Source organism: Desmodus rotundus, chromosome X (genome assembly GCF_022682495.2).
Source record: "Desmodus rotundus isolate HL8 chromosome X, HLdesRot8A.1, whole genome shotgun sequence".
NCBI lineage: Eukaryota > Metazoa > Chordata > Mammalia > Chiroptera > Phyllostomidae > Desmodus > Desmodus rotundus.
Genome location: NC_071400.1, coordinates 7987505 through 8013103, shown reverse-complemented (window position 1 = coordinate 8013103; position 25599 = coordinate 7987505). Strand labels below are relative to the sequence as shown.

Here is a 25599-nt window from a genome sequence, read left to right as displayed (position 1 = left end):
ATTCAGTTAAAAAATATTTCAGAGCTTGGATCTATGCAATGTCAGTGAATGCCACTAAATACTCCTAAACCTACCAAAACAAACATCATAGCTTAGCCTCGCCTACCTTAAATGTGCTCAGGACACTTATATTAGCCTTGAGTTGGGCAAAAGCATCTAACGCAGAGCCTTTTTCATAGTAAAGTTTTGAACATCTCATGTAAATTATCATGCATATCATTTTTACTCCTTGTAAAATCAAAAAATTGTAAGTTGAACCATTGTAAGTCAGGGACTGTCTGTAGATGTAATTACCTTATATTTTCGCCCAAATTTCCCAAATGCAAAATTTTACCACATTTGCTTTATTATCCCCGCATTCTCTTCTTCCTCTTTTTTCCTCCTCTCTTCTCTCCCTCCTTTTCCCCATTTATTTCTGAATTACACAAATTGTAGACATAATGCCCTTCTACCCCTAAACATTACAGAATATTTTTCCTGAAAACAAGGACATTCTCTTATATAACTACAGTATGACGATCAAAATCAGGAAATTAATATCAATGTAATATTACTATTTAGCCAACAGGTCTTATTCAAATTTTACCATTTATCTTACTAATGCCCTTTATAGCAAACAATAAAATGTCTAGTTCAGGATAATAGGTTGCACTGAGTTTACATGTCTCATTTGGTTGCCTTTTTAAAAAATTGAGGTGCAATTCACATAACACTATTTTAAAGTGAATGATCCAATGGCATTTAGTACATTCACAATGCTATGCAACTACCACTTCCATCAAATTCCAAAACATTTTCATTAGCCCTAAGTAAAACCCCATATACCTTAGGCAGTGTCTTTTCCCTACTCTCAATGCTTAGCCCCTGACAAACACCTGTCTACTGTCTGTGTCTGCAGATTTGCCTATTCCAGATATTTCATAGAAACGGAATCATACGATATGTAACATTTTGTGTGTGGCTTCTTCCACTTACCATGATTTTTTTAGCATGATGTTTTCAAGATCCATCCATATTGTAGCATATATCAGTACTTCATTCCTTTTTATGTTGAATAATACTCTATTGTATGGATATACCATATTTTGTTTTTCTTTCATTGGCTGAGGGACATTTGGGTTGTTTCCACCTTTTAGTTATTGTGACTAGTGCTGCTTTGAACATACACACTCAAGGTTTTGTTTGAATACCTGTTTTCAGTTCTTTTGGTTATATACCTAGAAGTGCTTTTGCTGGGTCATACAATAATTCTAGGTTTAAATTTGTGAGGGATCATCAAGTTTAGTTTCTTTTAATCTGGAACAGTTTGCCAGCCTTTCTTTGTCATTCATGACATTGGTATTTTTTTACTTTATTGATTTAAGAGAGAGGAAGCCGAGAGGAAGAGAGAGGGGGGAGAGAGAGAGAGAGAGAGAGAAACAGTGATTTGTTGTTCCACTTAGTTATACATTCATTGGGTGATTCTTGTATGCGGCCTGACTGGGGATTGAATATGCAACCTTCGTGTGTCAGGACGATGCTCTAACCAACTGAGCAACCTGGCTGGGGCAACATTGGTATTTTTTTAAGGGTACAGACCAGTTATTTTGTAGAATGCCCCTCATTTTGAATTTCTCTGCTGTTTCCACATTATTAGATTCCAGTTATGCATTTTGGAAAGGAATACCGCAGAAGTAATTTGTTTCCTTCGTACATCATATCAGAAGGCCCATGCTATCTATTTGTGCCATTACTGGTGATGTTAACTTTTATCACTTGGTTAAAGTCAAGTCGACCAGGTTTCTCTACTGTAAAGTCACTATTCTTCTTTTTGTAACTAATAATTCATAGAGGGATATTTTGAAACTATCTTGTTTCTCATCATACTTTCACCCACTAGTTTTAAAACTGATGATTCTTGCCTAAAACACTACACGAACCTTTTTTTCAGTGCCTGACTTTTATTTTGTGTTGATACTGTGACTGCTATGACGAAGTTGACCGTCTTGAGACGGTACACCTTAATCAGCAGATAACTCTATGCTAGTGTAAGGAACATTTAGGGACTTGGAGGAAAAAAGGTAACAATTTTAGGAAGCAGATACCTAATTTATCTCCTAAGTTCATTGGCGTTCATGCCATATCACTGTTGTATAGAATCCATTTGGAATTTACTCATTAATGTTACTGCACAGTAACTTTTTAGTGATACATCATACCTACTATACATAGCACAAATTATAGAGATGCACATAAGGGAACCCAGGCTCCTGGTAATTTTGATTAAAACTCTGAGTCCTACTACACGCCCTGTATCCCACTAATGGTGTATAGATTGCCGGTTGAGAGGGAGATTCAGAGAGATAAGAAGATAGTGGTATGAAAGAAGTTAAGGGAGGTGAAATTTCTGAGGTAGAAAAGATGAATATCAAATGCAGAAGTCAACTAGTTATTCAGCTGTATTAGAAAATGTTTGTGAGATTTGACTTTTAAGAAATAAAATCAAACCTCAGTTCTCCAGCGTCTTCCCTCTCAAACAATTTGGTTCTCGACCAAGTTGTTCATGGAAAAAATGTCCCAGTTATGGAATACAACTTTGGTTCACAACCCAATAATCCTTTCATTCTGATGCCTATATGATCAGTCATGCATGTCTCAGGCGTGATTCAGTTTTTGAGCAAGTTGCTTCTTGAACAGCCTTCCAGAATGAATTAAGTTTAAGAACCAAGGTTCCACTGTAGTTGGTGACCTTATTGAACAGTGTTATTGGAGTGGTACGGTTTAGAAGCCAGTCTATATTGGGCTGAGTAGTAAGGTACAGGACAACCACAAAGGAAATGATTGATAACCTTGACTACATTCAAATGAAAAACTTGTAAATAACAGAATGTACTAAAATATCATGAACAAAGTGAAAAGGCCAACTTATGAGAAATAATTTTGTTTTTAGAGAATTTTCCCCAAAACACTACAGATAAGGGATTAAGGACCTGTACAACCTCTTTGGAAAGCAATTTGGCAATATACAAGGGGGGACCCCCCAAAACTGGAATGTTTAAAAAGATTTTATTTATTTACTTTTAGAGAGAGGAGAAGGGAGGGAGAAAGAGAAAGAGAGAAACATCAATGTGTGGTTGCCTCTTGCATACCCACCACTTGGGGACCTGGCCCACAACCCAGGCATGTGCCCTGACTGGGAATCGAACCAGTGACCCTTTGGCTCGCAGGTTGGCACTCAACCCACTGAGCCACCAGCCAGGGCAAAAACTAGAATTTATTTATAAAAAATTGTGTTTTTATTCTTACACGTTTAAATTTCAGTCACCTTCAAAGTACTCTCCATTTGATGCAATACACCTATCGAGATGTTTATTCCACTGCTCAAAACAGTTTTTGAACTTGTCAATTTTGATGCCTTTTAGTGCTTCTGCTGTTTTTTGTTTCACCTCTTCCATATTGGCAAAATGTTTCCCTTTGAGGACTTTTTCTTTAATCCAGGAAAACAAAAAAAATTGATCAAGATCAGGTGAATAGGGAGGGTGGGGCACGGGGGTCATGCCATTTCTTGGTCAAAAACTGCTGAGCACTCAATGGTGTGGGCAGTTGCGCTCGTAAATCACCCATGATGAAATGGGCAAATGTGTTGAAAGAGACTTCAAACCAAATTCACTGAAGCTGAACACAGCCTCTCACAACAACACCAGCTGGTACACTGATACAGATGGGTTCCTAGAACACTCACCTAATCGGTGAAACCTGTACTACAAAGGACCACCCTCCAGAAGATAATTCTGTTTCTTTTGGGCACCCCCTCATACGGTAAAGTTGAAAATGTCCTCAACTTTCAACCCAGTAATTCCACCCCTAGTGCGAAAGGACTCATACAGGAATGTTCATTGCAGTATTGTGTATAGTAGTGAAAAACTAGAAGTATAATGTCTATGAGTAAGTGAATAGATAACTAAGTTATGGTATATTGATATAAAAGAATTCTTTACTCAAGTTAGTTAAAACTGAATGAACTATATGTATAAACATGGAAAAATCTCAATATGACGAAGCAAAAAAGCAAATTGTGATATGTGCTTGTGATATGCCACATATAATGTGATACCTTCATCATAAATCTAAACCATCCCAAAACTTAGTCACTTAAAACATTAATTTGCTCAAAAGTCTGTGGACAATTTGGACTAGACTTAGTTGGTCATTTCTTCTGCTGCTCTTGCCTAGGCTGCCTCCTGTTTTGGCAGTCAGCTGGCAGCGTGGTGGCGGCTGGGTGATTTAAGATCACCTTACTGGTGTCTGGCAGTTGGCAAGCTATCAGCCAGGGTGCCTAGATTTTCTTCCATGTGTTCTCTCCAGAAGGTTTGAACCTGTTTGGATGGTGGCAAATGCCGAGGTACAAGTGTTTTTCAAGTTTCTGCCTGCATCACTTTTGTAGATATTACATTGGCCAAAGCAAATCACATGGCCAAGTCCAGAGTCAGTGTGGAAGGAGACTACCCATGGGTGTGGATTCAAGGAGACATGATTCACTGGGGGCTCTTGAGCCCACATTCCCATGACTGTGTATTTTTAGGGAAACACATATGTAATATAAATATCCAAACATATGTGCAAGTAAGAGATATCAAAGTCTGAATAGTGGTTACCTCTGGGGAAGTAGGAAGAGGAATGGGGAAGTGATAGGTAATGCATGATACTTAAAATATAGCAGTAATATTTTATTCATTTCTTTTTTCCTCACCTGGGGACATTTTTTCATTGCTTTGAGAGAGAGAGACAGAGAGAGAGAGAGAGAGAGAGAGAGAGAGAGAGAGAGAAACATCAATGTGACAGACAAACATTGATGCACATGACCCGCACCTTCATTTTGTCCAGGTTGTCCAATTTCTTGGCATATAGTTGTTCATAGTAATTTCTTACAATCCTTTGTATTTCTGTGGTATCAGTTGTAATTTCTCCTCTTTCACTTCTGATTGTGTTTATTTGGGTCCTCTCTCTTTTTTTCTTGATGAGTCTTGTTAAAGGTTGTCAATTTTGTTTATCTTTTCAAAGAACCAGCTCCTGGATTTATTGATTCTTTGAATTCTTCTTTTAGTCTCTGCGTCATTTAATTCTCTGATCTTGATTATTCCTTTCTTCCACTGCTCTGGGCTTTGTTTGTTGTTGTTCCTCCAGTTCTTGTAGATGCAAGATTAGGTTGTTTATTTGAAATATTTTTATCCTCTTTAGGTAGGCTTGTATTGCTTTGAACTTCCCTCTCCGGACTGCCTTCGCTGAGTCCCATAAGTTCTGGGCTGTTGTGTGTTCATTTTCATTTGTTTCCAGAAACTTTGGTTTCTTCTTTGATCTTGTTGTGTACCCATTCATTGTTTAATAACACGTTATTCAGTCTCTATGGATTTGATTGTTTTTGAGTTTTTTCCTTGAGGTTGGTTTCTAGTTTCAAGCCATTGTGATCTGAGAAGATGCTTGATATGATTTCAACTTTCTTGACTGGAGCACTAACTTTTTAAGACAGGCAAAAGCTTGAGAACATTAATAAGTTGAAGAGAAGGTGTCAATGGACTAGGCTGCTAAAAGAGAAAGTTAATTTAATAACTACTCCTGACTTTTCTCAAAAAGCAAGAGATAACTAGAGGCAAGGATGTGAACAAAAGGGAACCCTTGTACACTGTTGATGGGAATGTAAACTACTGTGAAAAACGATATGGAGTTTCCACAAAAAAAATTAAAATTAGAACTACCATACAATCCAGGAATCCCTCTCCTGGAAGGAAGTGAAATATATGTGAAGGAAGTGAAATCAGTATCCCAAAGAAATATCTGCACACCTATGTTCATTGCAGCCTTATTCACAGTAGCCAAGATATGGTAACAACCCAAGTATCTATTGACACATGAATGGATAAAAAAGATGTAATATACACATACACAATGAAATATTCAGGTATGAGAAAGGAAATCCTACCATTTGTGACATTATGCTAAGTATGATCCAGACAGGAGAAAGACAAATACTGTAGGATCTCACTTATATGTGGGATATTAAAAAATAAAACCACCCTCAAACTCATAGAAACACAGCAGAATGCTAGTTACCGGAGGCTGGGAGGTGGGGGAGATGGGAGATGTTGGTCAAAGGATACAAGCCTTCAGTTATTCAATTATAAGATGAATAAGTTCTGGGGATATAATGTATAACATGGTAATTATAGTTATTAATACTGTATTGTGTACTTGAAATTTGCTGAGAGTAGATCTTAAATGTTCTCACCACACGAAAAACAAAGAGGCAGCCCTGGCTGCTGTGGCTCAGTGGATTGAGTGCCAGCCTGTGAACCAAAGTGTTGCTGGTTCGATTCCCAGTCAGGGCACCTGCCTGGGTTGCAGACGAGCTCCTTCCAGTAAGGGGTACGTGAGAGACAACCACATATTGATGTTTCTCTCTCTCTTTTTCCCTCCCTTCCCCTCTCTCTAAAGAGGAATAAATAAATCTTTTTTTAAAAGGCAACTATATGAAGTGATAGATGTGTTAACTAGCCTGATTGTGGTAATCATTTCAAAAATATACATATATCTGTGGAGGGATGGGGAGAAAAGGCATACAACTGTAATTCAATAACAATAAAAATTTAAAATATATATACATATATCAAATCATCATGTTGGACACTTTAAATATATACAGTTTGTCAATTGTACTTCAATAAAGCTGAATTAAAAAAGAATAATTTAGTAAGATTTTACCTTAAAATAAAAATTTAAATTGCTCAAACATTTCAGATTGGTTACAAAGATGTCATTTTACCAGAACAGCTCAAGTGGTAAATATATAAAACATCAAAAATGCAAAGTTACCCTTTAACACAGAAGGTATTCATATGATGGGTCTCTTAAATATTTCTCTGCTAGTTGTAAAGCTTCCCACGTTAAAAGACATTTACCTATCTCAAAAAAGCAGTTACAATACCAGTTAACTGTAGCTGTTTACTAGCAGACACTGGTGCTGAGAGACTGAGATATCTTGTTTCAGAGCCCCATGGGCCATACTGAACTCCGTATATGATTATGTTAATTATTCCTTCACTTCAAGGCAGGAATAACTGGGTGAAATGATATGATATCTGGGATTGTCTTTAAAATACTCCAGAGAAAAAAGTAAAAGGAACATATAAATATATGCCTAAAAAGATAAATAGGGGAGTGATCACCTAGCATACTTCATTGGATTCTATTTTTTTTTCTTTTTAAAAAAATTATTTAATTTTTTATTTATTTTAAACATTTTTTAATTGTTGTTCAAGTACAGTTTTCTGCCTTTTCCCCCCACCTCTTCCTACCACCCCACCCCTCCCCACCTCCCTCCCCTGTTTTATTTATTTATTTTTAGACAGGGGAAGGGAGAAAGAGAAAAACATCAATGTGTGGTTGCCTCTCATATGCCCCCGGGTGGAGACCTGGCCCACAACCCAGGCATGTGCCCTGACTTGGAAACAAACTGGTGACCCTTTGGTTTACAGGCCAGTGCTCAATTCACTGAGCCACACCAGCCAGGGTGGATTCTATGTTTTTCTTTCTTTTTCCTAAGGGCCAAAAGAGCCATTGCCAATGATCCAAGTAGGCAGATTTAGTTAGACATTATACAGGTAACTCTAATTAAGACATCAATCTAGTTCAATTTGCAGATTTCTATTTAAAATGAGGTGTTATTTGACTATAAATAAATATGTAGTTTACTGTGTCTTGCCATTGTGGAAGCTGAGGACCTACTAACAGTGTCAAAAATGACCATTTAAGCTTGATTTTTTCTTCAAGGTCCAATTATGTAAATGGATTATTACCAAGTTCTTTTTGTTCCTTATCCCTGCTGCTGCTCAGCTGAGCCTGCTTCACAGTTCATTAGCCCCATAACTAGAAGGTACAAATGAGACAAGGTAAAGCTCACATCTGTCTGCCTTGCAGCAGATCTGTAAACAGTTTTGTGAGGAAGATACTGAAACTATTGGCTAAAGCAGATGTTTGTGTTTCCCGTGGATTAAATTTTCTTTTGATTTCCCTAGATCTGCAATACTGGAAAGAACAAATAATTGGATGAACTGACTATTTCTTGATAGTGTAAAAAGTAAAGTCAGCAGGATCCTGCTTTATAGGACATTAAATTTGTCACATTAAGGAAAAACACTGATAAACCCAACAAATTAGTGAAGCTTATTAACACTACACATGGTTTATACAGTGATTACACTCATCAAGATAATTTTTATTTAACTCTGTAAATGCTGTAATAAAGATCCTGCATTTTTCTAGAGCACATTATTTTTTAATTAATCTTTATTGGATTTTTCAATTACCATTTAGTCCCCTTATACCCCTGCTTCCCCCAGCAATCACCACAGTGTTGTCCATGTCCATGAGTCCTTTTTCCTTTTTTGCTCAATCCCTCCACCCCCTAACCTTCCCCCACCCAGCTGTCACCTTGGATTCTATTTTCATGTTATATATTTTTTTCTCTCTAAAAATCTACAGCTTCTATCCAACTTGACCAATTGATTGAGCTTCTGAAGATATAGCCCTGGCTGGTGTAGCTCAGTGGTTTGAGTGCCAGTCTGAGAACCAAAGGGTCGCTCATTCGATTCCCAGTCTAGGACATGTGCCTGGGTTGCAGGCCAGGTCCCCAGTAGAGGGTGTGCAAGAGGCAACCACACATTGATGTTTCTCTCCCTTTCCTTCTCCTTCCTTTCACCTCTCTCTAAAAATAAATAAATAAAATTTTAAAAAAGAAATCTTAAGATATATATATAAATATCTTAAGATATGTAAATGTCTTTGCATTAATAAGTACAGATATGTAAACATCTCTAGAGACTTTTTTTTTGCCACTAAAAAACCTTTATTTTTATTTTGTTTTTTACAAAACAGTACCCCTGCTTGGGGTGAAAATACATCTAGTTAAGTAGAAAATATAGTTTATCATACAAAAAGATATACAATTTAAAACAATTAAACCCTCTTCAGTCCACATACCTTCTCAGAAAAGGGTGGAGCTCCGTGCTCTAACGCAGGACGGGGAACAAAGTGCTAAAGGCTGCAGTGAGACAGGGGCTGTCAACATCCCGCATCTCCTACACTGGTTAGGAAAGGGGGGCCCTGGGGCCTTTTGTGAAGACCTCCAGTGTCTGGAGGCTGTAATCAGTGTTGGGTCTCTAGAGATTCTTAAACTTGATGTTGCGTAGTCATGTCCTTTGCATTTTCTTTGAAGACATAAGGCCTGATGGAATTGTGAATTCTTTCATATTCATAGATGCTAAGGATCCTTAAAACTAGATTCATTTGGATGTTGGATATTTCACATGGTTTCCTCTGACTCAAGTTCAGAACTTACAGGTCCATTCTACTAATATTCCCCTTGAGTTGGAAAATGTCTCCTAAATGTTGTCTTTTAAAACAGTTTCTATATTCTTCATGATACCAATAAGAGAGTTAATATCAACATGATTAACATGCTTAACAGTAATGCTTAATGATGTTCCTAAATTCTTGATTCTGTGATTGTACTTCCTTTTCTTTTATACTATAACCCTTGATTCCTAAAATAATACATATCATGAGTTCTATGCTTATTAAATACAAGAAATGGTTTAATGCAATATTAAATGGTCAATAATGCTACAGAAAAAAGTTTCCCCCCAAAATAAAGAAGCACTCCTGATCTATTCCGCCACTGATTACTTCATACAAATTCACTTAGCATGTGAAAAGCGGTCCTTCTTAAATACTGCCAAATTGCCAGCATTTAGCTTGTAATTGAATGAATAGTGAAAGGATACAGCAAGAAGAAAACCAAGGCAGCAACCAAAAGGCTAGTGTGAGAGAGAGGTTTTAGATTTCGTATACACAATGAACATTTACTGAACACAGAACATGCTGAACACATGGGGGATACAAACACTCGTGAGACTTTGTTGTTATCACTGTGGATCTTACAGTCCAGTGGGGATAATGTGTAAACGTAAATATTGCATTCTCCCGTGATAACTGCCATTACAGAGAAGTGAAGAGAGTGCTTTGGGAACATAGAGGACACAACCATCATCTGTGTGGAATACACATTGTCTGGGCACAGTGGTTATAGGTTCTTCCAGCTTTGAAGACTTGCATTTAAATCCCACCATTTATAAGATTAAAAAGTGATTTAACCCCTCCAAATCTCAAGGTTTTTTAACTCTGTAAAATGATGATAATAGTACTTACCTCATAGAATTGATTGAGGATTACAATAAGCTAATGAACATAAATTGCTTAGCAAAACTGCTCAATACATAATAGCTTGTTTCTTTTTCCTGAGAAGTCACATAGGCATTTTCCCCCCTGAGATTTAGAAGGGTCAGGGTGTGCAAAGAAATGGAGATAATAGAGATTGAAATTGTGTGGCTAAAAGTGAAGTGTGGGGGAAGGTTAAGGGATGAAATCTCTCTTATTCAATCATGGCATATTCAATTCATGTGTCAGACACATGGAGGATGCTACAGGGGAAAAAAAGCATTTGTTACATTTGTTAAAGTTTCTCATGATATTATGCACATGAATGTGTGAGAGAGCCTGCTTTAGAGATTGGGTATAGACAGAGTCATCTAGAAGACTTTGTTTTCCATATTTTCATAATAAACATGTATCATTTTACATTGAAAACATCTTCTAAAATGTTAGATATCGATGTTTAGTAAACTCAGGTTCATTGTTTCCTATACATGCCATACACCTCTACATTCCTTTTCTTTATGATCCATCTTGCCTTCCCCCAGTGCCCCTGAATCTGCCTAATCCTATTTGGCTTTCACAATCAAGTAGCTAAAGGAGGAAACGCTTAATAAAGGGACTTCAGGTCTCTTTTTATCTACTGCTTCTTTATTGGTACCATTTCCCCATTCCCCAAACAATAACTAAAAATCAAAAACTAATTTTCAGTACAAACCATTTTATTTAACACTTTCATGGCAAATCAATGCCATATGGCCTGTTCATAGATTGTTGGAGCTGTTGCCATGGGTTTCCCAAGACATAGAGCCTCTAGTCAGCTGGAAACATTCAGCCTTTATGCACTTAGTGCACATTCCCTTACAAGGGAATATGGAGGGAAAGTTCTGAGTCTGTCAGATAAGGCACTAGCAACCTTTTTCTAATTCTCTCTGCCTGCCCAGTGAGCATTCCTAAAGAAAATGGGGCTATCATCAGGGCTGACCTTAAACCAAAATGTTTGAATATTTTCCATGTAAGATTCGTATGATAGTCAATCTAGGTCTCCCTCTCTCCCCTCACCTACATCTCTCCCCCACCACCATGAACAAGTTTTCACAACTTAGTGTGCCTTATCTAGAAGTGAAATACCAGTCTATAGAGCTCCAAACTCCAACAGAGAAATGAAACCTCAGCAGAACAGTGTCCATTCTGTTACCTCATGTCCAGGACACTTTTTCGCTGATCCCAGAAGTAGGCCGAAGCCATAATTCTTCTGTTTACTCACCCCAGAAAGTCAGAAACCAAATAGGGAAGATGGGAAGACTTTGTCCACAGAGACTCAAGTAGTTGGGCAGAACAGTCAACTTAGTGCCAGTTGGGGGAACCTTGACCTCACCTTAAACCCTTCTATTCTGTTTTCTACCCCTGAAACCTCCATGACTCTGACCTTTGTGTTCTTTTCCAGGTAACAGGGCAGTGTCTGAAAGAGGACAGAAAGCTGCAGTAACACAAAAAGCTGATTAGCCTTCAGGTAATGCAGACCTTGACTCTAGACTCCAGACTTCAATTTTTTCACTGAACTTACATTTTATGAGTACTTACTTATGCCAGGCATTTTGTGAGATAAGAAGTTGGGTAAGATTTTGTCCCTGTCCAGGAAGAGGTCATAATGTGATGGGGAGCACAAAAATATGGGCAAACAGTCACCATATTATGAAGTACAAGTACTGTACAATAGAGATGCTATGGGAGCGCTGTCACAAAAAAGATCCTCATGCCAGTCTGGTTTCTAGGTCAGACTCAGCCTGACTCTGGCCGGTTTCAGACCTACTCTGAAGAAATCAGTGTTCAGGTGGAGTCTGAAAGTTTGTAATACAAAGGCTGAGGAGCTGAGGTGCATTGGTGAGGTGCATTCCACCTCTGGAAGCAGTGAGGGGGCTCAGTAGGTGGCTTTGCCTGGTCACTCCTTGATCCTGGGAGCTGTAGGGGTCTCCTTCACTTTCCTCTTCTCACACCTGGCTGTTGGAAGATGAACTAAGGCATACCAAAATCTGGGGTGGTTGTTTTTGAGCAAAACCCTACTCCAATCAGGTAGTGCCGGGGGAGAGGCTTTTGTGGAGAAAAGGCGGAAGCGAAGTAAAGAAATTATTTGGTATACCTTAAAGCCTAGTTGGCTGCTTGTTCTTGTTTGTTCCTAGAATTGTGATTTCATAACATTGACGCATTTAAGGCCTTAGATTCTGGCTCGCTTCCATAGCCACTGTCACATTAAAGCCACAGCAGTCTAATAGCCTCCTTGTTTACTCAATTTAACAACATATGTATACATATTTATAAATATATCTGCATTAAGCTAAACATAAGTGTATACTGATGTCTCCAATTCTTAATTCCTACCACATGGATTATTTTGGCCTCTTCCCCTCATCGAAATGTACCTTCCCAGGTTTCCAACAGTGAGAAACCTGGCTCTGCAACCCACCATCTGGTCCCTTAATTGTTCCATTCCAGTGTACACATTCCAGTGTACATGTATAGGAGTTTCAGAATCGTTTAGCCATTGACTTACTGCAAGACATCTTAGTGGCTTCTAGTTTTCAGTAATTACGAGCAAAGCTGCTATAAACATGTGCGTGCCAAAAAATTTGTAATGAAGTCTGAAATCAAGGTATTGGCAGGGCTCTGCTCCCTCCAAAGCCCCTAGAGGAGGATCCTTCTTTGCCTCTTCCAACTCCCGGTGGCCTCATGCATCCCTTGACTTGTAGCCGCATAACTCCAATCTCTGCTTCACATGGCCCTCTTCCCTCCGTGTCTATGTTTATGTGTCGTGGTATTCTCCTTTCTCTTTGTGTCTGTGTCCACGTTTCAGTCTTGTTACAAGGGTACCATCACATTGTATTAGAGTCCACCCTAATGGCCTCATCTTACCTTGACTATTCTTTATTGCTACAAAGACAGTTGGTATACACTGAATGTGTTACCCCCAAATTCCTATGGTGAGACCTAGTTTCTAATGTGATGGTTTTTGGAGGCGGGGCCTTTGCGAGGTAGAGTCCTCTGGAATGGGGGGGGCGGAGATTAGTGCCTCTTTTTTCAGAGTGGTAATAAAACTAAATAATAGGGTTAATATTAATACTAATGGCACTAACAATAATGAGCAACAACATTGCCATTTGCTTTTTCTTTTTGTTTCCATGCCCTTTGGATATACAGACTACATGGGTTATATCTGTCCTTTTATTGTATTGTTTCCCATTACCATTTACCCCCCACATTCTCCCTCCCCCCCGCTATCACCACACTCTTGCCATGTCCATGAGTCCCTTTTCCTTTTAAAACAGGCCCCAGAGAGCTTCCTTGCCCTTTCTGCCATGTGAGGACTCAACGAGAAGTCAGCAGTCTGCAACCTGGACAAGGGCTCTGAACAGAACTCCACCGTGCTGGCACCCTTATCTTGGACTTTTGGCCTCCTGAAATGTGAGAAATAAATTTCTGTTGTTTATAAGCCACCCACATTATAGTACTTTGTAATAGCAGCCAAAACTGACTAGCACAACCCTATTTCCAAATAAAGTCAATTCACTGGTACCAGAGGTTAGGACTTCAATATATCTTTTGGAGGGCTGACCATTCACCCTATAACAGTAATTATTGATATGTTAAGGCTTGAGTCTGCCATTCTATTATTTGTTTTCTGTTTGTTTCCTCTGTCTCTTGTTCTCTTTCTCTTTTCTTGCCTTCCTGTGATAATTTAAACAATTTTTAGGATTATATCTTGATTTATTTATAGTAGTTTTGAACACTGCTTTATATAGCTTTCTTAGTTGCTCTGGGAGGTATTACAATATAAATATGTTACTTATTACAATCTACTGGTATTGATGTTCTCCCACTTCAAGTGAAGTGTAGAGATCTTCCTTACATTTAGATCCCTTTACCTCCCCCACTTTAAAAATATATGTCTCAAGTATTTACTCTACATATGGTGAGCCACCACATCAGATGGTGGTATAATTTATTTTAATCCTCACCCAAGAATATGTTCATTGATTTTAAAGAGACAAGAAAGGGGAGAGAGTGAGACAGAAATATTGATCTGTTGCCTCTAGAACGTGCTCTGACTGGGGATCTAACCCTCAACCTTGGTGTGTGCCCTGACCAGGGATCAAGTCTTTTTAGAGTAAGGGATGACACTCCAACCAACTAAGCCACCTGGCCAGGGCAAATGAAGGTATCATTTTTGCTTTAACCATCAAATATGATTTAAGAAATTCATGAAGAGGACAGTATACACCTATGTTGGCTCATTCTGATGTTCTTTCCTTTCTGAAGTTCTAGGCTTTCTTATATCATTTCCTTTCTAGTTAGAGACCTTGCTTTAACCATTCTTTAACAGCAGGTTAGCTAGCAACCTATTCTCTCAATTTTCCTCTATCTGAAGGCTAGCTTGCCAAATAGAATATGTTGTTCACAGTTTTTTAAAAAATTAATCTTTATTTCTAGAACAGTTTTAGATCGATAGCAAAATGGAGTAGGTAAGTACAGAGTTCCCATAGACCCCACACCCACTTTCCCCTATTGTTTGTTACAATTAATGAAGCAATACTGACACCTTATTATTAAATTTCATATTTTATTCAGGTTTCCTTACTTTTTACCTAATGTCTTTTGTGAGTTTCAGGATCATCCAGGACATCACATCACATTTAGTCATCAAGTCTCCTTAGGCTGTTTCTCAGAATTTTACTGCTTTTGATGACCTTGATAGTTTTGAGAAATGCTGGTCACCTACTTTGCAAAATGGCCCTCTGTTGGATTTGTCTGATATGATTAAACTGGGGTAATGGGTTTCAGGGAGGAAGACCACAGTACCATTTCATCACATCCTATCAAAGGTACATATTATTAAAATGACGGCAACTCTTAAAAATTTTTTCTTGTATTTTTTCCATTACTATTTAACTCCCGATCCCCCCACCCTGAAATCACCACGCTGTTGTCCATGTCTATGAGCTCTTTTTCCTTTTTGTTCAATCCCTCCACCTCCTAACCTCCCCCACCCACCCAGCTATCATCCTGCTCTCCCTCTATGAATCTGTCCCATTTCCCTTGTTAGTCCACTTTGTTCATTAGATTCACATATGAGTGAGATCATATGGTATTTGTCTTTCTCTGACTGGCTTGTTTCACTTCGCATAATGTTCTCCAGGTCTAACCATACTGTTGCAAAGGGTAAAATTTTCTTCTTTTTTTACTGAATGTCTGAATGGTATTCCAATGGGTAAATGTCCCATAGTTGTTTTATCCACTCATGTACTGATGGACACTTGGGCTGCTTCTATATCTTGGGGTTTGTAAATAACACTGCAACATCAACTTTTGATTTTCACCTTGAATACCTGGTTGAGGTGTGTTTGTCAGGTTTCTCCACTGGAAAGTTATTCCTTTATCCCATACCCTTTCCGTATTGTACTCTTGGAAATCACTATGTGCACCCAAACTTAAGGAATAGAGTTGTGTTCCACCTCCTTGAGAGCAAAGTATCCATATAAAATTATTTAGAATTTTGCAGGGGTGAAGATCTGTCTCTTTTCCCCCATGTATGTATGGATGGATGAATGTCTGTCTGTATGTATGTATATACCTACCCAATCAATTATTTATTTATATCAATATAGACTCATGGATATTTATTTTCTATTTCAGGTTATAACGCAGTATCACTTCATTGTGTTGCTCAAATTGCTCTAGCTTTGGCCACTGGGAAGTCTTTTAGTTGGCTTCTGTATCCCCTTGACATTTGCTCATCATTGTGCTTTCCTTTCCCTTCCTTCCTTCCTTCCTTCCTTCCTTCCTTTCCTTCTTTCCCTTCCTTCCTTCCTTCCTTTTTGACCCTACCAGATGATCCAGCCTCATCTTGTATATCCCTGCCCTAATCTGACAGTTGATTTCTTTCTGTACTTAAGTAATATTGAGCCTCTTCTTTCTGGCCTGCATGGTTTCAGATAAGAAATCTGCTATCACCGTGGCCAGGAGGCTCAGTTGGTTGGAGTGTTGTCCCGTTCACCAGAAGGCTGCAGGTTTGACTTTCGGTCAGGGTACATACCTAGGTTCAATACCCAGCTGGGGTGCATATGGGAGGCTACCGATTGATGTTTCTCTCTCACACCGATGTGTCTCTCTCTTTCTGTTTCCCTTCCTCTCTCTTTAAAACAATAAAAACATATCTTCAGGTGATAATTAAAAAAAAAAAGAAATATGCTATCATTCAAATTGATGTTCCCCTATAAATAATGCATCTTTTCACTTTTGCTGACTTCAACATTTTTCCTATCATTTTCAGAAGTTTAATTATGATGTGTCTTGGCATAGATTTCTTTGTCACTCATCCTTTCTAATAACTGTATAATATTCCATATGTGGAGCTATCACAATTAAAAATGTATGCTATAAAAATATAATCACCAATATAAAAATATACATATAAAGAATATTTATTGCAGCATTATTGTTAGTTGCAAAAGATGAGAACAGACTGTAGGATCACACAATGTGTTATTATGAATTTAGGGGAAATCCTCAGAGTTGTGGGTTGAGTCAATCATATTCTTCAGTGTGTAGCACATTATCACCACTGGCCCATGTAAGATTCCCTGCTAGTTTGTTTGTATATTCTCTTTTAGCCCCATTTCCCACTCCCATGCCCTCTTTACCTCACAGGCAACCCTTCCTTAATGTATATATCCTTCTGTTCTAATGTATTCTTATAAAATGCAATTTGTTGTTTTATTCATGCATTATTTAAATTACATAAACTGTATTATGTTAGGCATTCCAATGGCTTATTGTTCACTCAGCAGCACCCTGTTGGAAAAACCATTCCTGTTGCTATGTATATACATCAAAGGCATTCCTTCTATCTTTGCATAGCACTACCGCACTGTTCCCATCCAATTTTCCAGGGGGGAGTAAGCAGATTACCTCCAACTATAACACAAACAAAAATGTGATAAACATCCTCATACATGCAACCTATGGACCTGTGTGGCAAATTCTTTGGCATATAGGGGACATATAAATATTTTATATATTAATAGATATTGCTACATTACTTTCCTAAAAGGTTATAACAAATCATACTTCTGTTTTCTTTAAGATTTTACTTATTTATGTTTTACACAGCAGATGGAGGAAGAGAGGAAAACATCAAAGCGTGGTTGCCTCTCCTGCACCCCCTACTGGGGACTGGTCCCACAACAGGCATGTGCCCTGATTGGGAATACAAGCAGCTACGCTTTGGTTCACAGGCCGACACTCAATGCACTGAGCTACACCAGCCAGGGCTAACAAGTCATACTTGTATGAGCATTGTACCAAAGTGCCTCTTTACCCTAATCTTCACCAGTACTGGATGTTATCCTTCTCATTAATTCTTGCCAATCTGTATGAGAAACGTTGCGTTTTCCTGGTGGCTACATGAGTTTGGGCTTCTTTTCATATGTTTGTGGCAACCTGAATTTCTTCTGTAGATCACCTTGTTTGGAACTGAATTCAGAACTTGTTCAGTTTGGGACATGTAGCAGCGTCTAGATGACCCACCTAGTAGGCACCTCAACATATGAGCCTTAGTTCCAAGGACAGTTAGAGTCAGGGAATGGCAGCATGGGAGCTCACAGCTTAGAGATGATAGGCAGCATCATCTGCGTGGAATCTACGTAGAAATGGGATCATTCTTGACAATGGTGTGAAGTGAAAGAAGAGCTGAACAGAACCCCTGCAAATGCAGCATTTAAGCAGCAGACAGAGGAGTATAGGGGCTCAATAAATGTTTGCATGTAAACTGTGAAATTACTTCATTGAACCCCTGCAAGAGCCCTGGCTGGTGTGACTGACTTGGTTGGGCATCGTCCCACAAAGCGAAGAGTCACCAGTTTGGTTCCCGGTGAGGGCACATGCCTGGGATGGGAGTGTGGTCCCAGGTATAAGAGGCAAGGGATCGACCTTCCTTTCCCTCTCTTCCCCTCCTCCTAATAAATAAGTAAGTAACATTTTAAAGCAAGAATTTGTTTAAAACTCCCTGCAATAACCATAGGAGGTAAAAAATCTTACCCAAATTGTACAGGTTAGGATACAAAAGCCTGGAGAATTTCGTAGCTTAGCCAAGTGCAGACTTAGGAAATGTTTACACATAAAATCTGTAACACAGTGTAAAGGCCTCCTTCTAGAACACGGTCACAGGTTGAGGGTTAAGGGTGAGGCTGTGGTGAAGAGAGAAGCCCCTTCTCCGAAATGACGTGCTTTCCAGCAGGGTTTCTCAGTCTCGGAACTTGATGTTTGCAGATAGATAATTCCTGGTTGTGCAGATGAGGGAGACTGCCTTGTGCTCTGTACCACCTTTCCCAGTACCTCGGGATTCCACTCAGTAGCACACCTTCCCGGTAGCCCACCATGTTGTGACGACCAGAATGTCTCCAGCCATGGCGGGGGGTGGGAATTAGCCCTGGTTTAGAACCACGGCGTCGGGTCTCACAGAACAGTACCCCACGGGCACTAGAGCAGTGGTCACACAGGGTGCTTGAAGTTCCTGGTAAAACGCAGGCTCTTTCTGCTACGAAACTTTACTCTACACCCTTAGGCTCTTTGGCTCACCCCTCTTAGTCTCCTTTGTCCTATGGAGATGCCAGTCATATCTGTGGGATTCCATCCATAGCTTAAACCGGTGCGCAGTCAGATCTATCCCCATCCAGGCGCCATCCTCTCAACTTCAAGCCCGTTGTTTACGAACTTTAGCTTAGATCAGGGTCACTTGGACGGCAGGTCGCCAGGTTCAGGAAAAATGCAATAAATCAAAAAACCCGATCAGCGAAAAACAGAGAACCCCCCACCCCAGATGCCCAGTGAAACTTGAATTTGAATGTACGTCCCAATATTGCACACACTTATACTAACAAGTACTGGTTATGTGTCTGAAATTCAAATGTAACTGGACCATCCCGTGTTTTATCTGGCAACCCTGCCTAGACGGCTTTCCTGAAACACGCATGGCTGGACCCTGTCCCCCAGAGATTCTGCTCCAGTGGGACTGGATGGGGGCCTGAGAGTTGGCGTGCTCCTCTGCCAGCCACACTGCAGATTCACGGCCTGCAGGTTCAATGGTGAAAGATCAGAGTGATCCCTCTGGGCAGCCTTCTTCCCCTCTGATCCTTGCACCCCAGCAAAGCAGAGGGCAAGAAAATGGGTCACCTTAAAACATGCTTCCACTTTTCTTTTTCTGATGTACTGAACCGTGTGTGGAGATTCGTGAAGTTTTATTACTAACAACAGCCTGCTAGCTATTCAACACTATGAGTTTTGAGCAGTAATTCAAAAGCAGTCTCACAGTCAGTTTAGGAAACTTTATCCTGATCATTTAGCAAAGTCTAGGGTTAGTCATTGCTCCATTTTGATTCAGTCAGTGAGAATGCCTCATTTTATAAACTTACTCGTGAGAACTATGCTATTAACACAGTTCTTTCTCTTCTCGGTATTTTAAAGATTTTGTGTATTTATTTTTAGGGAGAAGGCAAGAGAGGGAGAAGGAGAGGGAGAGAAACATCAACGTGTGATAGACTCCCGCACGCCCTCTACTGGGGACCTGGCCTGTAACCCAGGCATGTGCCCTGACTAGGAATCATACTGGCGACCCTTTAGTTCACAGGCTGGCGCGCAATCCACTGAGTCACACCAACCAGGGCTCTCCTTTTGATTTTTTTAATCACCATTTTTGCTAAGTCCAAAATTAACATACACTTATTTAATTCTAAACAATCTAGAAAGTTGCGACTTTGAAAGAAAAATGCTCCATAATCCTAGTCCCAAAACATAAACTGTCAACTCTTTGATGTATAATTTCATTCGCCCTTTGCATAGTCCTAATATGTATAGTTTTATTTATTTTTTAACAGAGATCGAATCCTTATTCACTCATGGATTTGAACACATTTCATATTTCACACTCATCTTGTACATTTCCTTCCCCAGACCTGGAATCAGCCACTTTTCCAAAAACCCCTGGATTCTTTTTAATGGGAAATGGCATTTCAAGACAACGGTTTGGATGCTAGCAATGCCCATGGTTACTGGTACATCCATTCAGCCTACAGAGTTTTCCTAAACTTCTATCCTACATCTGAATCTCCTTTCTTTTATACTTGAAATCATGGTTCCAAAAAAGAGAGGATGATATTGGGTTCACCAAAAAGTTCACCTTTCCCCCAGAAGATGGCGCTAGTAGCACTTAGTTGTCTTCAAGTTCATTCAAAATAATATTATTAGATTGTATTGTGACAGCTGTCCTATCAGTGTGCAGTTTTAAAAATTTATCAAAATTGCCTAGTTTTTGTAGCCATTTTAATATTGAAGATGGAAGAAAATATGGAACATTTTAGCATATTATGCTTTATTATTTCAGGAAAGATAAAAATGCAGCTGAAATGCAAAAAAAAAAAAAAAAGATTTGTGTAGTATATGGAGTAGGTGCTGTGAATGATGAAATGTGTCAGAAGTGATTTGTGAAGTTTTGTATCGGAGAGTTCTCATTGGACGATGCTCCACGGTCGGGGGGACCAGTTGAAGTTGATAGCTATCAAATTGAGACATTAACTGAGAACAGTCAACATTACAGAATGTGGGAGAGAGCCGATATACTCCAAATATCCAAATCAAGAAAGTTATTGCTGGAAATGAAAAATCTGTCTTTTATTTTACAGAAAAATCTAAACGGATTTGTTGGCCAACCCAGTAGAATTAGAATACCACGTCATGACTCATTTGCTTTATCCCATTGACAGGCACAGCTGTCTCAGAAAAGGGATAATGCCTCCCCCAGCATGATTACAAATACCAAAAAGTGTATTTTGCATATCCCCTCTCCATTTCTCCCTCCAGTAGCAACGGTACACTGTACTCTCTTAGTTAGAACCACCGTCGATGCTTAGTTCTACGAGTTACTGTGTGTGCTCATGTTTATCTAATGCTCACTACCGGTCCTTATGTCAATGTCTTTCTAGTTATTTTGGCTTTTGAAAATTTATTCTCTAGTCCATTCCTCAGCAAGGCATCATGAGAACAATCTTCCTGAATGATTACACGTTGATAGTAGTTTGTATCCTCTGTTCTAGAAGGTCAGTATGATTCCTTCTGAGGCCTCTGTCCTTGGCTTGCCAATGGTCACCTCCTCACTGACTCTGTCCTCGTGTAGTGATTTCTATGTGCGTGGACATTCCTGGTATCTCTCCATGTACCCAAATTTTATGTTATAAGGACATCCATCACCTTGGATTCTGGCTCGTCCTACTGGCCTCAGTTAACATCATCACCTTTTAAAGGCCCAGTATTTTAATATGGTCACATTCTGAGGTACTGGGCGTTAGGGCTTCAGCATATGAATCTGGTGGGAGGGAACACATTTCAGCCCATACCAGTCAGTTTGGCTGGATATAAAATCTTTGGCTAACATCTTTCTTTGTGGATTTTGAAAATGTTTATAATCTTCTGGCGGAAACCATTACTGTCAATATATATTGGATGGATGGCTGATTTTCTTTCCCTTCTTGTTTTTGCCTGGATACATAATATCCTTTCTTTAATGTCCAGTAATTTTATTATGATATGGTCATTTGGGGTTGATTTTCTCAGTTACAAAAAGTTGCCTTAAATGTTTCTTTTCTCTTTAAAGATTTTATTTATTTATTTTCAGTGAGAAGAGAAGGGAAGGAGAAAGAGAGGGAGAGAAACATCCATGTGTGGTTGCCTCTTGTGCATCCACAGCTGAGGACCTTGCCTGCAACCCAGGTATGTGCCCTGACTGGGAATCGAACCAGCAGCTCTTTGGATTGCAGGCCAGCGCTCAATCCCCTGAGCCACCCCAGACAGGGCTCAAGTCTTTTTTTAAAAACGTTATTTCAAGACAACTTTCTTATAGTCTTTCTTATTTGTTCTGTTCCCTTGCTTTGGTTTTCTTCTATGTAAATTGGATTTTCCTTACCCACCTTATCATTTTTTTCTGAAATCCAAATTCTTTCCTCCCATTTTCTGTTTCTCTTAAGACATCCATTATATGTTGAGTTTATTTGCTCCTCTGCTACTTCTGGTTTAGAATTCATACCAGATATTGCTTTTATTTCCAATTCTTTCTGTAGCCCTACCAGTATAAATTTTGAGTTTTCTTTTTATTTATAAGAGAGGAAGAGAAACATCAATGTGTGCTTGACTCTCTCATGCACTCCCCAACCGGGGACCTGGCCCACAACCCAGGCGTGTGCCCTGACTGGGAATTGAACCTGTGACCCCCGGGTTCACAGGCCAGCACTCAATGCACTGAGCTACACCAGCCAGGGCTAACAAGTCATACTTGTATGAGCATTGTACCAAAGTGCCTCTTTACCCTAATCTTCACCAGTACTGGATGTTATCCTTCTCATTAATTCTTGCCAATCTGTATGAGAAACGTTGCGTTTTCCTGGTGGCTACATGAGTTTGGGCTTCTTTTCATATGTTTGTGGCAACCTGAATTTCTTCTGTAGATCACCTTGTTTGGAACTGAATTCAGAACTTGTTCAGTTTGGGACATGTAGCAGCGTCTAGATGACCCACCTAGTAGGCACCTCAACATATGAGCCTTAGTTCCAAGGACAGTTAGAGTCAGGGAATGGCAGCATGGGAGCTCACAGCTTAGAGATGATAGGCAGCATCATCTGCGTGGAATCTACGTAGAAATGGGATCATTCTTGACAATGGTGTGAAGTGAAAGAAGAGCTGAACAGAACCCCTGCAAATGCAGCATTTAAGCAGCAGACAGAGGAGTATAGGGGCTCAATAAATGTTTGCATGTAAACTGTGAAATTACTTCATTGAACCCCTGCAAGAGCCCTGGCTGGTGTGACTGACTTGGTTGGGCATCGTCCCACAAAGCGAAGAGTCACCAGTTTGGTTCCCGGTGAGGGCACATGCCTGGGATGGGAGTGTGGTCCCAGGTATAAGAGGCAAGGGATCGACCTTCCTTTCCCTCTCTTCCCCTCCTCCTAATAAATAAGTAAGTAACATTTTAAAGCAAGAATTTGTTTAAAACTCCCTGCAATAACCATAGGAGGTAAAAAATCTTACCCAAATTGTACAGGTTAGGATACAAAAGCCTGGAGAATTTCGTAGCTTAGCCAAGTGCAGACTTAGGAAATGTTTACACATAAAATCTGTAACACAGTGTAAAGGCCTCCTTCTAGAACACGGTCACAGGTTGAGGGTTAAGGGTGAGGCTGTGGTGAAGAGAGAAGCCCCTTCTCCGAAATGACGTGCTTTCCAGCAGGGTTTCTCAGTCTCGGAACTTGATGTTTGCAGATAGATAATTCCTGGTTGTGCAGATGAGGGAGACTGCCTTGTGCTCTGTACCACCTTTCCCAGTACCTCGGGATTCCACTCAGTAGCACACCTTCCCGGTAGCCCACCATGTTGTGACGACCAGAATGTCTCCAGCCATGGCGGGGGGTGGGAATTAGCCCTGGTTTAGAACCACGGCGTCGGGTCTCACAGAACAGTACCCCACGGGCACTAGAGCAGTGGTCACACAGGGTGCTTGAAGTTCCTGGTAAAACGCAGGCTCTTTCTGCTACGAAACTTTACTCTACACCCTTAGGCTCTTTGGCTCACCCCTCTTAGTCTCCTTTGTCCTATGGAGATGCCAGTCATATCTGTGGGATTCCATCCATAGCTTAAACCGGTGCGCAGTCAGATCTATCCCCATCCAGGCGCCATCCTCTCAACTTCAAGCCCGTTGTTTACGAACTTTAGCTTAGATCAGGGTCACTTGGACGGCAGGTCGCCAGGTTCAGGAAAAATGCAATAAATCAAAAAACCCGATCAGCGAAAAACAGAGAACCCCCCACCCCAGATGCCCAGTGAAACTTGAATTTGAATGTACGTCCCAATATTGCACACACTTATACTAACAAGTACTGGTTATGTGTCTGAAATTCAAATGTAACTGGACCATCCCGTGTTTTATCTGGCAACCCTGCCTAGACGGCTTTCCTGAAACACGCATGGCTGGACCCTGTCCCCCAGAGATTCTGCTCCAGTGGGACTGGATGGGGGCCTGAGAGTTGGCGTGCTCCTCTGCCAGCCACACTGCAGATTCACGGCCTGCAGGTTCAATGGTGAAAGATCAGAGTGATCCCTCTGGGCAGCCTTCTTCCCCTCTGATCCTTGCACCCCAGCAAAGCAGAGGGCAAGAAAATGGGTCACCTTAAAACATGCTTCCACTTTTCTTTTTCTGATGTACTGAACCGTGTGTGGAGATTCGTGAAGTTTTATTACTAACAACAGCCTGCTAGCTATTCAACACTATGAGTTTTGAGCAGTAATTCAAAAGCAGTCTCACAGTCAGTTTAGGAAACTTTATCCTGATCATTTAGCAAAGTCTAGGGTTAGTCATTGCTCCATTTTGATTCAGTCAGTGAGAATGCCTCATTTTATAAACTTACTCGTGAGAACTATGCTATTAACACAGTTCTTTCTCTTCTCGGTATTTTAAAGATTTTGTGTATTTATTTTTAGGGAGAAGGCAAGAGAGGGAGAAGGAGAGGGAGAGAAACATCAACGTGTGATAGACTCCCGCACTCCCTCTACTGGGGACCTGGCCTGTAACCCAGGCATGTGCCCTGACTAGGAATCATACTGGCGACCCTTTAGTTCACAGGCTGGCGCGCAATCCACTGAGTCACACCAACCAGGGCTCTCCTTTTGATTTTTTTAATCACCATTTTTGCTAAGTCCAAAATTAACATACACTTATTTAATTCTAAACAATCTAGAAAGTTGCGACTTTGAAAGAAAAATGCTCCATAATCCTAGTCCCAAAACATAAACTGTCAACTCTTTGATGTATAATTTCATTCGCCCTTTGCATAGTCCTAATATGTATAGTTTTATTTATTTTTTAACAGAGATCGAATCCTTATTCACTCATGGATTTGAACACATTTCATATTTCACACTCATCTTGTACATTTCCTTCCCCAGACCTGGAATCAGCCACTTTTCCAAAAACCCCTGGATTCTTTTTAATGGGAAATGGCATTTCAAGACAACGGTTTGGATGCTAGCAATGCCCATGGTTACTGGTACATCCATTCAGCCTACAGAGTTTTCCTAAACTTCTATCCTACATCTGAATCTCCTTTCTTTTATACTTGAAATCATGGTTCCAAAAAAGAGAGGATGATATTGGGTTCACCAAAAAGTTCACCTTTCCCCCAGAAGATGGCGCTAGTAGCACTTAGTTGTCTTCAAGTTCATTCAAAATAATATTATTAGATTGTATTGTGACAGCTGTCCTATCAG

The 25599-nt window shown here is 39.9% G+C and overlaps 1 long non-coding RNA gene across 1 annotated transcript in view; it reads left to right on the top strand.

Annotated features, from left to right (window-relative positions):
* The window catches only part of LOC128780002 (uncharacterized), a 29825-nt gene extending 7759 nt beyond the window's left edge, over window positions 1-22066 (top strand). The window contains exons 2-4 of the long non-coding RNA XR_008426004.2: window positions 11690-11755; window positions 13566-13701; window positions 21962-22066. This is a non-coding gene — a long non-coding RNA (uncharacterized lncRNA). The remainder of the gene's footprint in view (window positions 1-11689; window positions 11756-13565; window positions 13702-21961) is intronic.
* Window positions 22067-25599: the final 3533 nt, after the last annotated feature.